Here is a 13,349-nt window from a genome sequence, read left to right on the forward strand (position 1 = left end):
CTCCCAAAGTGCTGGGATTATAGGTGTGAGCCATTGCATCCGGCCCCAGTAATTATTTACTAAGAAATGTAGGTATGGTGGGGGAAAATGTTAATGTGGGTGCATTTGAATTGAAACCAAATGGACAAGGATATGGTATACCTTCCTTCATTAGGTCTGAGTGCCAAGGCATTATTCCAAGTGATATCAGACAAAGGAACCAAGAGCATGTCCCTATAGGATCATGCATTAGGAAGCTGGTAGCATTGGATTTAATGAAAGTGTTGAATTGGATTTGGGTCTTGTATTGGCCATTTAGGAAGCAGTGGCCTGAAATTTTATAATTGATTTTTACTTTGCATCATCCAGATTTGATATCCTTGATCAGTGATTCAGGTTTATTTCCTTTGCTGTAAGTTAACAGTGCCATTCACGGTGACATTTTCAGGTTTGATATTGAGTAATACTTTAGTTTATCTGATTTGTCCTGAGTTTATACTAGAATTGACAGTGTAGTGTGTAAAAAGTATGATGAATCAGTTGTTTATGCTACTCTAGAAAACATTTGGTTTGGCCCGGCTCGGTGGCTCACACCTGTAATCCTAGCACTTTGGGAGGCTGAGGCGGGCAGATTACCTGAGCTCAGGAGTTCAAGATCAGCCTTGGCAACACGGTGAAACCCCGTCTCTACTAAAACACAAAAAATTAGCTGGGAGTGGCGGCGTGCACCTGTAGTCCCAGCTACTCAGGAGGCCAAGGCAGGAGAATTGCTTGAAGCCGGGAGGCGGAGGTTGCAGTGCCTGAGATCATGCCACTGCACTCCAGCCTGGGCGACAGAGTGAGGCTCCGTCTCCAAAAAAAAAAAGAAAAGAAAAACAAAAGAAAACATTTGGTGTTTCAGGTTTGTTTATTTCTTTAACCTTTTTATTGGTGGTTATATGACTATCTCAATGTCTAGAATGCTTAACATGACTATAGATATGTTGGCCAGAGCCATATTGCTTTCTCTAGTTAATCCTAGAGGGCTTTAGTCTTTTAACCATTTTAAGAAAGTTCTACAGAGTTGAGGTCAATATGATATGATGTACCTCTTTAGGACAGAACAGAATCAAAGCTTCAGTTCTTTATGTTAGGTAGTTTAACAGTACAGTGGTTGACTAACCTGGTTTTGATCAAGGTGTTTTTTTTTTTTTTGCTTTTTGTTCCTTGTAAAAGTTAAGAGAAGCTGTAAACTAGTAATTAAAATAGTAAGCCAACTTCTCATTCATATCAATTCTTTCATATTATAGGTACAGTTAAACCTATAGCTGCAGGTTACTCACGTACAAAATCAGCAAGGCTAGTCTCTCTTAGAACAGTCATGGGTATGAATTCAAACAAAAGATCTTTGCTTTTGGTTAATATAATAGATTGACAAACTGCTGAGGAGAGTTAAGAAATTCACAGGCTAGTATGTAGGCTAAATGTTCTTTTCATACTGCTCCCAGGAATGTTCTGCCTTTTAGAACTAGAGGCTGATTTCTTTTCTTGACATTTTAAATCCAAAGGATTCAGCCTTTAGATTGGGTTTTTAAGCTCTGTGAAATCACCAACTGTATCTAGTTTTAGTTTCCTTTCTACCTACTGAAAATGAAATTTACTCAGTTTCATTTTTAGGGGAAAAGGCAGGAGAGCAGTAGCTTTGAGCATATCACTAGGGATGAATTCAGAATCGACTTTTCTTGAGGCAATGACTTATGGCAGATAGTTGACAAGAGAAAAATTAAGTTTTGAGCTTATATCTCAAATACTGAATGTGAATTCTACTAAAGAATATTTAAGAAAAAAAGTTGAAATGGTTTCATTTAAAGATGGTAACAAACATTTAGCCTGGTCTACAGTTGAAATATTTTCTAGATTAAATGCAATTTATAATATAGCAATATGAAAATACTGTAATTTGTTTTTAGATATGTTTTTGGTGGGGTAACTGAAGCAAACTAGGGAATTCACCATGTTATAATGATAATAATTAGAGTCTACTTCATGTAAGATCATAAACAGATGCTTTTGAACCTTAGTATTAGAATAATAAAATAGGTTTAATAAGTTTTACTTATGCCATTTACTTTGAATGTAGATAGTGAAAAGCCTTTCTTACACTTTTTTAAAGCTTTTTATTTACCATACATAAACTTTTAAATGTTTGTTATTCATCTGTGTGTTTTCTTGTAGCACATAATACCAGTAGCTACTATTAACTTTGAAAAAAAAATATGAAGTTGGAATAAGTTTTAACTGTTGCTCTGTTCTTTTTAGCTTACTTTACCAGAACTCTTCCATCCAGTGAGTTGCAAGCGTGACATTTGCTGTGTTTTCAGCACCTGCCAACTTGGAAAGCAGGGTTTGTGTTCAGGACTTAGGCTCACAACCCATACTTTGTGGTGCACAATGCTGGCCCAGCTGGCATGCTTTCGTACCTCAATGGTGCTAGACAGTCAGTTACAAAGCTGTGTGGCTTCACATGCGCTGATCTCAATAGTCACTCCTCTTCAAGCTGCTTTCAACTCTTATTTTGTATCAAAGGAGTGGGATTGGTATTATTAAACTCATTGCTGAGATTATTTTTCAGTGAAAATAAATTGTTTTATTTAGTTCTTAGATCAAAGAGTAATTTTGTCCTCAGGAACAAAATACCTCTTTAAAAAGGTACGTGTGTATATATATGTATCATGTATGTATGTATGTATGTATATACACACATGCATGATTCCAGCCAGAGCTATAATTCATTTCTTATTTTCATCAGCGGATAAAAAGAACAGACAGGAAAGAACAGAGGGATTAATGTGTCATGTGATCCCTACATGCCAATGTAGGTAGGGTTATTAGTTGTAGCTGGACAAAGATGTGGGAAAATTTATAGAACTTTTTTTTCTTAGTAAGACTTGAAAATTGCCCCCATGATAGGTTCAGATTTTTTATTTCCATCTATAACCAGAAACTTCTTATATTTTCCAAAGAAGTATATTTTGCTAATTTATTTCCAGTCACCTATCTTTTGAAAATACTTAAGGTGGACTTGGTGATGTCTGTCTTCTCATAATTTATTATAAGCAATTTTAGAAAGGTTCTGCTTTAAAAAAGATCTTTTCAAATGTAGAAAGAACAGTGTGAAATGTGAATGACTGGCTTTTAATACAAGGGTTGTGACAAAGAGGCAGTGGCTTTTGGAAGCCAAATAAAGGGGTGAATACACGTGCATCTGCATACTGCTGTTGAGTCCAGTGTATAACGTTTGGCGTTTGTTTAGTTCACTTGTTAGTCTAAAAAGGATAGTATGTTATTCTCTCAAACCAGTTTATAATTTTTCGTGGTAAGCTCTTTTTACAACCATACATACAGATAGATTTGATGGGAAAAACTGAACATTTGCTGGTACTTGCTCAATCCTCAAAGCTCAGCTTTTTGTTTGAACGTCACATTTATCTGGTTCTAAAGGCATAAAAATAAAACACCCACTAACTACCTAGGACACTCCTTAGTGCATATCAAAACCCAACCTTTACCCTCGTCTGCACAAATGTGCTTAGGTGAATACTTTTATTAGCTTGTTGATACAAGTTATAGTAGGTTACACCCTTAATAAAACACACCCTTATTGTCATCCTGTTGCTTAAGAGCTTTAAACTTGTAATAGGGGAGCTCTCTAATATAGAATGATACTCAATTTCTATCTCCCAGGCAGTTTTGAGTGGAAATGTGTTGCATACCTTACACACAAGTGTGCCTCTATTTGGTAGTCCTTCTTTGGGAGAACTAGGATTGCTGTGTTTTATCCCTGGTTTTCATATATTGTGTTTTTTGTTTTTTTGTTTTTTTTTTTGAGACGGAGTCTTTTTCTATCGCCCAGGCTGGAGTGCAGTGGTGTGATCTTGGCTCACTGCAACCTCTGCCTCTCAGGTTCAAGCGATTCTCCTGGCTCAGCCTCCTGAGTAGCTGGGATTACAGGTGTCTGCCACCATGCCTGGCTAATTTTTGTATTTTTAATAGAGACGGGGTTTCACTATGTTGGCCAGGCTAGTCTCAAACTCCTGACCTCAAGTGATCCGCCTGCCGTGGCGTCCTAAAGTGCTAGGATTACAGGCGTGAGCCACTGTGCTGGGCCGTCATATATTGGTCTTGACGTAAAAGACTGCAAGTAATCCCTGCATTTTATATTTCCCAGAGTGTTCTCTGGCTTAATCAGGTTAGTGTTCGTTGATGATAATGGAAAAGTTACAAGTAATAGTTTTTAGGTTATTTATAGATTTATTCCTAAATTGGCCTATGAATTTGCATTTAGGTGTCTGGTTGTGTGCAAAATCTGGTTTTGATTTGGTTTTGACCATTTTGGATTGAACAAAGATAGACAGTTTAGCTCCATGTCCCCGCCCCATTGCAGCTTTTACATAGCTTTAAATCCAGAGTTCTACGTTTTTAGCTACTCTTCTGAATTGAGCAGAACTCCAATATAACAACAACCTTTTGGGTAGAATTTTTTCATAGGAAAGAAGTATGGAGCTGAGCACTAAGAAATGAGGATGTTTTACAATATAGCTGTAGGATTATTATATCATGTGGGAAGAGCCTATAGTACAGAAGGTTAAGTGTGACACAGGTCTTAATGTATGTATATCTTTTTAGCCTTTGGAGATACAAATCTAGAAAATGAGAAGTAACTATTTATTGGTTAATAGCATAACTTCTTAAGCAAGTATATTAGTTCTAGACAGCCTCAAGAAAGCCTCAGAACCAGAAAAACAGGCTGCTTTAGGTTGGAAAGGAGGTGTTACAGCAGAGGAACTGGCCATGACCACCATCCTTGGAATGTGAAACGCAAATCATCCTGAAAGCAACAAGAATAATGGTTGTAATAATTGTTTCCAGGCTTGGGACCCTGCATCTTGTTTTTTAAGTTGACCTGATGAACTAGTAATTGTAGGAATAAACTGAATGTTTGCCAGCAGGAGTCACTCTAGGCTTCCTAATAAAACGTTAGTAAATTAAACTCTATCCGTAAAGCTCTCAAAGGCTGAGGTGATTGTGTGATATCAGATGGCTTTAGGGAAACACTGACTCTTCGTTAAGCATAGCAGCATTCTTAGATTATTCCTTGGGCCTTCTTTTGTTCACCATCGGTTCTTAGATCTTGTTCCTTTCAAGATTGGTCCTTAATGCATTTTTAAAAAGCAACGTATATGGGTAAGGATATCAATATCTTAGTATTCTGTATGTTAGCTCATTTTGGCTTTCTTAGGATGAACTGACTCTATACCACATCATGTAACTTGAATAGACTCATATTCTTTCCACTGATTGCTGTCCATTCTAATCATGCAGCAGAACTCAGTGGAGTGAGCTGTAGTGTGAAAGGAGATGTCAGTTCATGCTTTTCTGAAAAGAATGGGTCCAGTGTGATGATATTCTGAAATATTTCAGCAATAGCCATGAAATATAATAGTTTCCCAAGCGCACAAAGCTCAAGAAGTTAATTGTTCATTTATGTTTGATACTGGGATTGAAACATTGGATTAAAACCAATTAAATGTTCCTAGAAGCAACAGAAAGTTTCCTTATTTATGAATAGAACCATTCAAATGGCGCAGACACAATCCATGTAAAGTAATGAGGTGTTTTGTTTTTTTGGCAAAGGAGAACAGAAAACAGGCATAGGGAGTTTTAAAAAACCTTCTCTTTAAAAATCGCTTTTTGGATACAAGGTCAATAAAATAACACACACCACTAGGAAGGAGTAATGGGAAATCTAGGGCTTCACTTCAGAAGGAAAACAATCCCCCTCCCCCAGGTGAGCAGCACAATGAAAATACTCTGCTTATTCTATCAGGGTTACATTCCTGAACTTAAGTCAACATCCTAAGTTACAGAACTAAACATGCTCTGCCTCTGCTTAGCAACCACAAATCCTTCCTTCGCCAGTTGCATGTATTTTGGATGTGGCTTCTGAAGTACACATTCTCAGCACCCCGAGTTAGGAAACTTGCGCTTTATTTTTCCAAAGTGTGACAACACTTCAAGGTCCCCCCCACCTCCGACCCCACCCGCCCGCAGTCCTGCACGCCACTGAAGTGATCGTTTCTTTTAAACCTCGGCATCTAACAACCCGGAAGCTGGACGCCTGAAGCCTATGCGGCCCAGCGTTTTCATCCCGGCTCGTGCGGGGGGCGGGGAGAGAAGCCCGTAGGGCCCCTGGCGCGGGGCCCGGGCAGCCGCGGTGGCGCGGCGCAGGCCCGGGGCCACTTCCCGCGTCCCGGGGCCTCGCAAGCGCGAGCGCGGCGAGCGAGCGCGGCGAGCGGCGCGCGGCTGAGCCCGCAGGACGCCCTCTAGCCCCGCCGGCGGCGGCGCGCCGCGAGTCCCTCACTCCCCGCCCATCGGCGGCTGCGCGCACTGCACACTCGCCCGCCGCCGCCGCCGCCGCCGCCGCCGCCGCCGCACGCCGCCTGCCTCCTGCACGCCGCCGCCGCGCCTAGCGCCCGGGCCTGCGACGCCGCCCGCTAAGCGCCGGGCCGAGTTCACGCAGCCGCGGTCGGGCGGCCCCGCGGCGGCGGCGGGTGCGGGCGGCCTGGTCGGTGCCGGTTAAAGGGACGAGTTGCAAACACTTCAGGAAGTGACAAGTCGATTTCCTCCTCCCCGGGAGCCGCTCGTACAAAGCGCTCGGCGCCGGCAGGCGAGCGTGCGCACCGCGGACGCGCGGCGGGCAGCCCGGACGACTTGGCTAGCGCTGGCGGTGACGGCGCGGGGTCCGCGCCCGAAGCGCCCCGCCGCGCACAGTAAGCGACCCGGGGCCGGGCGGTGGCGGCGGTGGCCGGGGGGCTGGCCCCGAGCGAGGTCCGGGCCGTGTGCGTCCCGGCCGCCGGCTGGAGGGAGCCCGGCTTGCGTGCGCAATGGGCTTGCCTTTTTTTTTTCTTTTTTCCTAATGTTGCTGGTTTCCTTTTTTTCTGCCTTGTTTCGCCTTTGAGTTGGGTCGGGCGGTTTCTCAGGGAGCTTAGTCTCGCCCCTGATGCAGGCGTGAGACTTGTCAGAGCACAGGCGTGGGGAGGAACAAGCCTGGCTGCGGCGGAAAAGTCTGCGCTCCCCAGGCCACGGCGGGCGGGCGCGGGGATTGCTGCGCCTGGGGGTGTCCTCTCCGCGTCTCGGCTTGAGCCCTGACTAGCCGCTGCCCAGGAGGCGCGGAGTCTCAGGAGCCGGGCGGCCCCATTCGCCCCGAAGTTCCCGCATCGTTTGCAGACAACTCTTTTGTTCGCGGAAGTTTGCACCCGCCACCCCCGGGGTGCGGGAGCGAGGCGGCGGGCTCTGCTGCTGCTGGACTGTCCGGGGCGGTCAGGATGGGGGTGAGGGGGCGAGGGGGCATTCTGTCCCGGGCGGGGGAAGCCCTCGGGGAGGCCACGGCTGGGGCTTGCGGAGTGGGGGCGTCCGCGCCGGCGTGGCTTTTGCACATGGCGAGAAGGGCCGTCCGGCACAGGCACACTGGTCGAGTCACATTTTTGCTAGTCTTGGATTTTGCAAGCCCGTGGGAGTCAGGTTCCCCGCTCAGGGTTTCTCTTGGGGCAGAGACGAAAGAAACGAGGACACCCAGAATCAGGGGAGGGTTTGCGGTTTGTGTTGTCCCAAGTGTGTTCTCGCTCCCCCCGCCCCCCACCTTGCCCCCAGCCCCCAGCTCTCCACCCCCGTCTTCGGACTTGGGGAACAATGCTGGTAATACGGGCTGGGGCGCCGCAGCAGCGACGAACCGCGCGGACAGGTTTGCCCGGGTCCCTCGCGTTCGGACGCCCCCTGATGCCGAGCTCCTTCCATCTGACCGCCCGGGCTCATTAACACGTACTGTACTTAGGACGGTGGTGAACAAAGAAAAGCTCTTTGCAGCGTTTGATGAATGGGATTCTGCCTCCTATAGGCCACACTCCGAGTCTTCCATACGGTACAATCTCTGGACTCGGTGGTGTTAGGAAAGTGGCCCCCGGAATGGCTTGCATTCCAGGTCTGGGATCCTGGGGTGGGCACTTGTGCCGCCGCCTTCGCCGCCGCGCTCGCCTTGCAGGAGCGGGTGCAGATGGAGCCAGGCTGACGGTTGTTCAACAGGAACAAATGTTTGTTCAATTGTTGGATGGTGGAGAAAAGGGACTGTTTCCTATTGACTGCTGCAGGAGTTGGAATGGCATTGTTTATTGGCCTGGGAAGCCAGGCAAGCGTCTTGTGCTGCTTACAACATATTAGCAGACTTCCAAATGACATGCTAGCATATGTGTTCCCAGCAGTCCCCACCGGCTGGCAGAGAGATTCCTCCTTGCTCCAGATCCTGGACTCGTTTAAAAGATGCCACCTGGTTTGAGGACTTGGGAAGGAATGGAGTCAGCCGACCAGGTGAAACTCACTGTTCCTTATTAGGCCAGGTTTTGGTTTCATTTTAATTTATCTATTTAAGAGTAACTTGTGTCAGTTACAGTTTTGATATTGAATTGCAGGTCTACAGGGTCCCCTCCCCCGCCTTTAGCTGTGGACTACAGAAACAGCTACTTGTCCCAATTGATAGTCCTATTCAGTGGGAGAAGGTTTGGCTCAGGATTGGTAGTCCTTGACTCTGTGTCTGCACTTGGCTGTCACCCATCATGCAACCTGGGAGTCTGCCGATTCAGCTTCCAGGCGCTTTTTCAGGTTAGAAAGCTAAGGAGAGGCGTGGGGAAGGCCTGTATTTTTTTTCTTCCAAACGTTCCTTCAGAGAACGAGGCGATTTAATTTCAAATAATGTTGCCCAACGACTTCCTATTTTCTTCTGAGAAGGTGAGATTCATGTGCAGTCATTTTGATATCAAAGACAAGTTTTTAAATAGAAACTAGCAACCTCACTGCTGCAGAAGTGGACTTGAATGTTCCAGTCTTCTCAGGACAAAGTAGAGAGCATTCCACTGTCTTGGTTCATAATGTTTTAAATCAGTTTCCCCCTTCTCTTTTCAACGTGGGGTATGTTGCACATAGCATTTTGGAAGTTCATAAAGTTCTTTTGGAAAGAGCTTTATGATACTTTATTGTCATCGTGGTGGTTACGCTTAATTGACATTTTACGGGAAGTCCTGGTATTATTTCCTGGGCTCTTTCTGTTTCCATCTTTTAGTCTTTCTCTTCCCCCTTGTATATTCTCTCACTGCCCCGCTAGCCTCCCCATCCTCCCTATAGAAGCCTAGTGGGCTTGGGTTCCTTTAAGCGGGTCCAGTGAGCAGGCGCCTGACCCTTGATTGAAGCTCAGGAAGGGCCAGCCTGCTCTCCTCCCCTTGTGGAGGCCAGAGAGGAGAGAGCTGTGTTTAAATATTAGGAGCTGGCAGCAGGGGACGCTGCGGAGCTCTTTTAAAAAGCACACTCTTCTCACCCACCGCTCGATGCCTTGGGCCCTGAAGACTGAGCTCTGGGCCCACCTTCGGGTTGTTCAGTTGATGTTTTATTTGGGCAGCGTGACTTTCTGCAGTTAAATTGCGCATTGTATGGAAAACTTTTCTGTTCTTGCCCTCAAATAAAAAGACCGAAATAAGCAAATACTCAGATCGGCACAACCCCCATCATTACCACCACCACGCACACCTCTCTGATGTGTAATAAAAGAAACCTGCAGGCATAATTTGTTATGTAATATGCTGATAATACAAGTTTCGGTTTTCGATGGAAACCAGATGTGGAGGGACTCTCTTTAATTGATCCAGCAAGGGGAAGACTAATAGATTAACTAGTCCTTGCAAACCCCAATGGTGTTTTGATTTGTTTAACTTTAGGGGAGAATCCCGAGCTCAGGGCTTTGGAGAGGTTTTTACCCTCAGCTTCTGCTTTGCTGCAGCTGTCCTTTTTGTCAGACTCTTCCTCTTTTGAAAGAACCGGTTCGTTGCCAACACGAAGCACATAGCCGGAGCTGGCGGGGCTCAGCGAAGCTTAGCTCTGCTGGACTCTCCTCCTCCTCCTCGCCTCGTCCAGCTGCTGCCCTCCCCTCCACTCCACACAACAGGATCTGGCCAGGGGACTTGGGTGCTGGGAGGAGTGTTGATTGTTCTCCCTCAACTCCTTCCTGAAATGTCAGTCCGATCATTCAGGGAGAGTTTCTGTTTAAACTTGTCCAGTGAATACACTTTCCAAAAATCATTGACTCTCTTTCTCTGATTAATTTGTTTGTTTCCTGCCTAACTTTGAGGGTTTTTTCTGGATGGCTGAGTCACCTTTATTATGGCTTAAGGTTGGGGACGGCACTGTAATAGCTGACCCCATTAACAGCAGTTTCATTGCCTGCCGGGATGTGAACTTTGGAAACAAACCCGGAGGCTTAGATATGCTGATGTGCCCTGAGACTTGCTTAGAAAATTTTTGTTGTAGCGCAGTTTACATTAACATGATTAATGACTGCGCCACTGAAAAGTCCATATTCAAAAGCGATTTACTGTTCCCTAGGGTTCTTCTTACAGTGAAGTATTTTTCTTTGCCAAACAACTTTGTTTTAAGGTAATGTCTTTGATGCTTAATCCAAACCTCCCGTGCACAGGGTTTTGGGGCAAGATTTGGGCTTCGTGTATTGCGGGTTGTGGTTTTGGTGGTTCCTGTCTTAACCTTCCCGAACTTGGGTCAGGGAGAACTCGGATTCTTATCTAAGAAAGTTCTCTGAGATCCTGAGCAACAGAGTGCTGTGCTGGCTGGGATGGGAGGAAATCTTCCAGAGGAAACTTGGCTTCTGGGTGTCTTGGAGTGATGCGAGGAGGCTGGAGCTGAAGATTTTATTTTCTTTCCCCTCACAGTGGTTGGAGATACTTGAGCTTTTCTGAAAAATAGAGACGTCCTTGGGTTTTTCTTGTTGGGTTTTTTTTTTTTTTTGGTTAAATGTGGGGTTGATTGAGAGGGGGAAATGCTGATGGGTGGATCTGAAAGCAGCCTTAGGAACCCGAGAAAATAAAAACACGTTTGAAGGACTCTGGAAGATTTTGCATTTCAAAGGGTCTACCTTGTAGAATTTCACATCACGTCAGGGGTTACAGAGAAGTGTGACAGGCACCCCCGCTTCTTTAATGGTTCTCCCTCTCTCCTGCTGTGGGGGCTGCACGGGGAAGCTGGCTTTTGCGTGGGGGATGGGGGACAGCTTGGCCAGACCACGCTGGAATATCATGGAAACCACATTGCCTCTTGGGCATCTGTAAGTCTCGGGAAGGACTTTTTTCACGGTGCCACTCTCAGGAGGGTGAAAGCAAATTATGTTGGTAAACAGCCCATTTGACCCCAGAATGCAGTGGCAGGCTAACTCCTGACTCCTCCACTCACTCTTTTTGTTCTCTCATTAAACAAAGAAACAGATTCTTCCCCTGTGCTGGTATAATATGATTCCCAAGGATTTAGCTGAAATGGGTGCAGATTGTTCAAAGAATAATGGCAGCACCCACTGGTTGTTGAAGGCCCGCCCTGGGCTTTGTATACACTCTCTAATTCTCAAAGCAAACCTGCAGTTATAGCTGAGGCTCAGAGAGGCCAAGTAACTGGCCCAAGGCCACATAGCCGGAAGGCAGAAAGCCAGGAAGGAGCTCTATTCCTTCAGAGCCTGCCTGCTTTCCATATGCCGTGCTGTGTGTTCATATGATAGAGGCACTGGGTTCTGTTTTATCTCAAAGCAGAAATTTTGTTTAGTCTTGTTAACACCACAGAGAAACCTAGAACTTTTAACTGCCTTTTCTCCTCCGCTCCCCTCTGCTATGGCTGTGTTTTTTTGTTTTTTTTTTTGGAGTGATTGGAATCTGTATGTACTATAGGACCAAAGGCAGTGCCATAGTTTGGGAGGCTGAGATGTTTTGCTTCAATCTCAGAAAAGGCAGATCCACAAGAAAACATTTCCGGTGACCTTCTGGGGGAAACAGGAAGTAAACCTGGCAGCCCACTGGAAGCACCACCATTTATTCAGATTCCATTTTCCATTCAGAGAGATTCTTAAAAGTGTTTCCAACTTTTTTTTCTTTTTGCATTTGTAATTCAGATGTCTCAAAGTGAATTATGATGTGGTGTTTGCCACTCCAGGTCTGTACAATATCATATTTTATTTACATGCCTAAAGTAATCAAGTAACTGAACACAATTGTATATCCTCCAGTGTGACTGAACTTGGTACGCCCCAGCCAGGGCTGGGCAGCGGCTCTGCATTCTGTCTCAGACAGATGGCTCTTTGCAGGTTGGTTCTGGGGGCTGTGTGAGTGTGCATGTGTTTTGAAGGAAGAATAAGGAGACCCATCTCTAGCAAGGCCTGCCTGGCCGGGCGTGCTGTCCTTTCTGCCCCTGAAGAGTTTGTAGGAGAGTGCTGGGGCCCCTGTGCTCTGAACTTCTAGAAGCTAGAGTAATGGTTCTGAACCTTGGCTGCATATTAGAGTCACCTGGGAAGGTTGAAAAAAAAAAAAATCCAGATGCCCAGGCTGCATTCAGGCCCAATTACATCACAGTCTTGGAGAGGGGGCAGCAACCCAGCGTTGGTATCTTTAAAGTTCCTGAGTCGATTCTCTTGTGCATCGGAGACTGAGGAGTGAGGGCTGTGATAGACCCCATGCATACCTAGGGGTCAGTTCCTTAGTTTCCCTATTCCTTAGCAGGAAATTGGGGGCTTTCGTATTTGGGAGTGGAGCAAACCTATTGGCATTTTCTGCTGCTGCTGCTATGTCTTGGTGAAGTGGCATCTGAGAGGCACCTGTCCCTAGGGGAAGTGTCTGCTGTGGGCATCATCGAGGTCATTTCTGTTTCTGCTGGGCCAAGATTCAGCACAGTCCCTTTGAACCACCTTCTTTCCAGATTGAAGGGGGCAGATGTTACTCAGGCTGTGGTTTCAGGGCGGTTCTCGTGCAGGGCCTGCCTCCCCACGGTCCTAGTGGTCTTGTTCCTTCTGGGGGTTTGGCACACCGTGTGCCCCTGGGGCTCAGGGGAGGAAAGATGCAGTTAGGTTCCAGGGCATATCGTGGCAATTCTCAGTGAGTGGTGAGTCTTTTTCACCCAGGTTTGCAGTGAATGTCACTCTGTCAGCTCAGAGCCTGTCTTCCTGTGAACATACTCAGGATTACATTTCATAGAATTGTGTTTAGAATGGCCAGGGGACTTGGAGAGCGAGAGCTTCTTGGGCCTGCTGATGTAAGCTTCTGGAAGAGAGGTCCGAACCTTAAGAGGTGAGGTGACTCTCCCAGGGTCCCGTAGCCACTTCTCAAAGGTGCAGACTCTGTCTCCTGAGTCCCTGCCCTACTGCTGTGTTCTCATGACGTGGAACCTTAATTCCTGCTTGCAAGACAGCTTGCTTTAGCGTAGACCAGCAGGTGAACTTGATCATTGCTCACAGCGTTCATTAGCCA

General features: G+C 46.0%; 1 protein-coding gene across 3 annotated transcripts in view; it reads left to right on the plus strand.

Annotated features, from left to right (window-relative positions):
- The window catches only part of FAM53B (family with sequence similarity 53 member B), a 138,658-nt gene that overhangs the window by 9,955 nt on the left and 115,354 nt on the right, over window positions 1-13,349 (plus strand). The window contains exon 1 of one of the 3 annotated variants that reach the window (XM_055246108.2): window positions 6,348-6,788. The exons of the other annotated variants lie outside the window; for them this stretch is intronic. The gene's annotated coding sequence lies outside the window, so the exon portion shown is untranslated. Of the gene's footprint in view, window positions 1-6,347; window positions 6,789-13,349 lie in introns of those variants that run through there. 3 annotated transcript variants of the gene reach the window in all.

Source organism: Symphalangus syndactylus, chromosome 2 (genome assembly GCF_028878055.3).
Source record: "Symphalangus syndactylus isolate Jambi chromosome 2, NHGRI_mSymSyn1-v2.1_pri, whole genome shotgun sequence".
Taxonomy (NCBI): Eukaryota; Metazoa; Chordata; class Mammalia; order Primates; family Hylobatidae; genus Symphalangus; species Symphalangus syndactylus.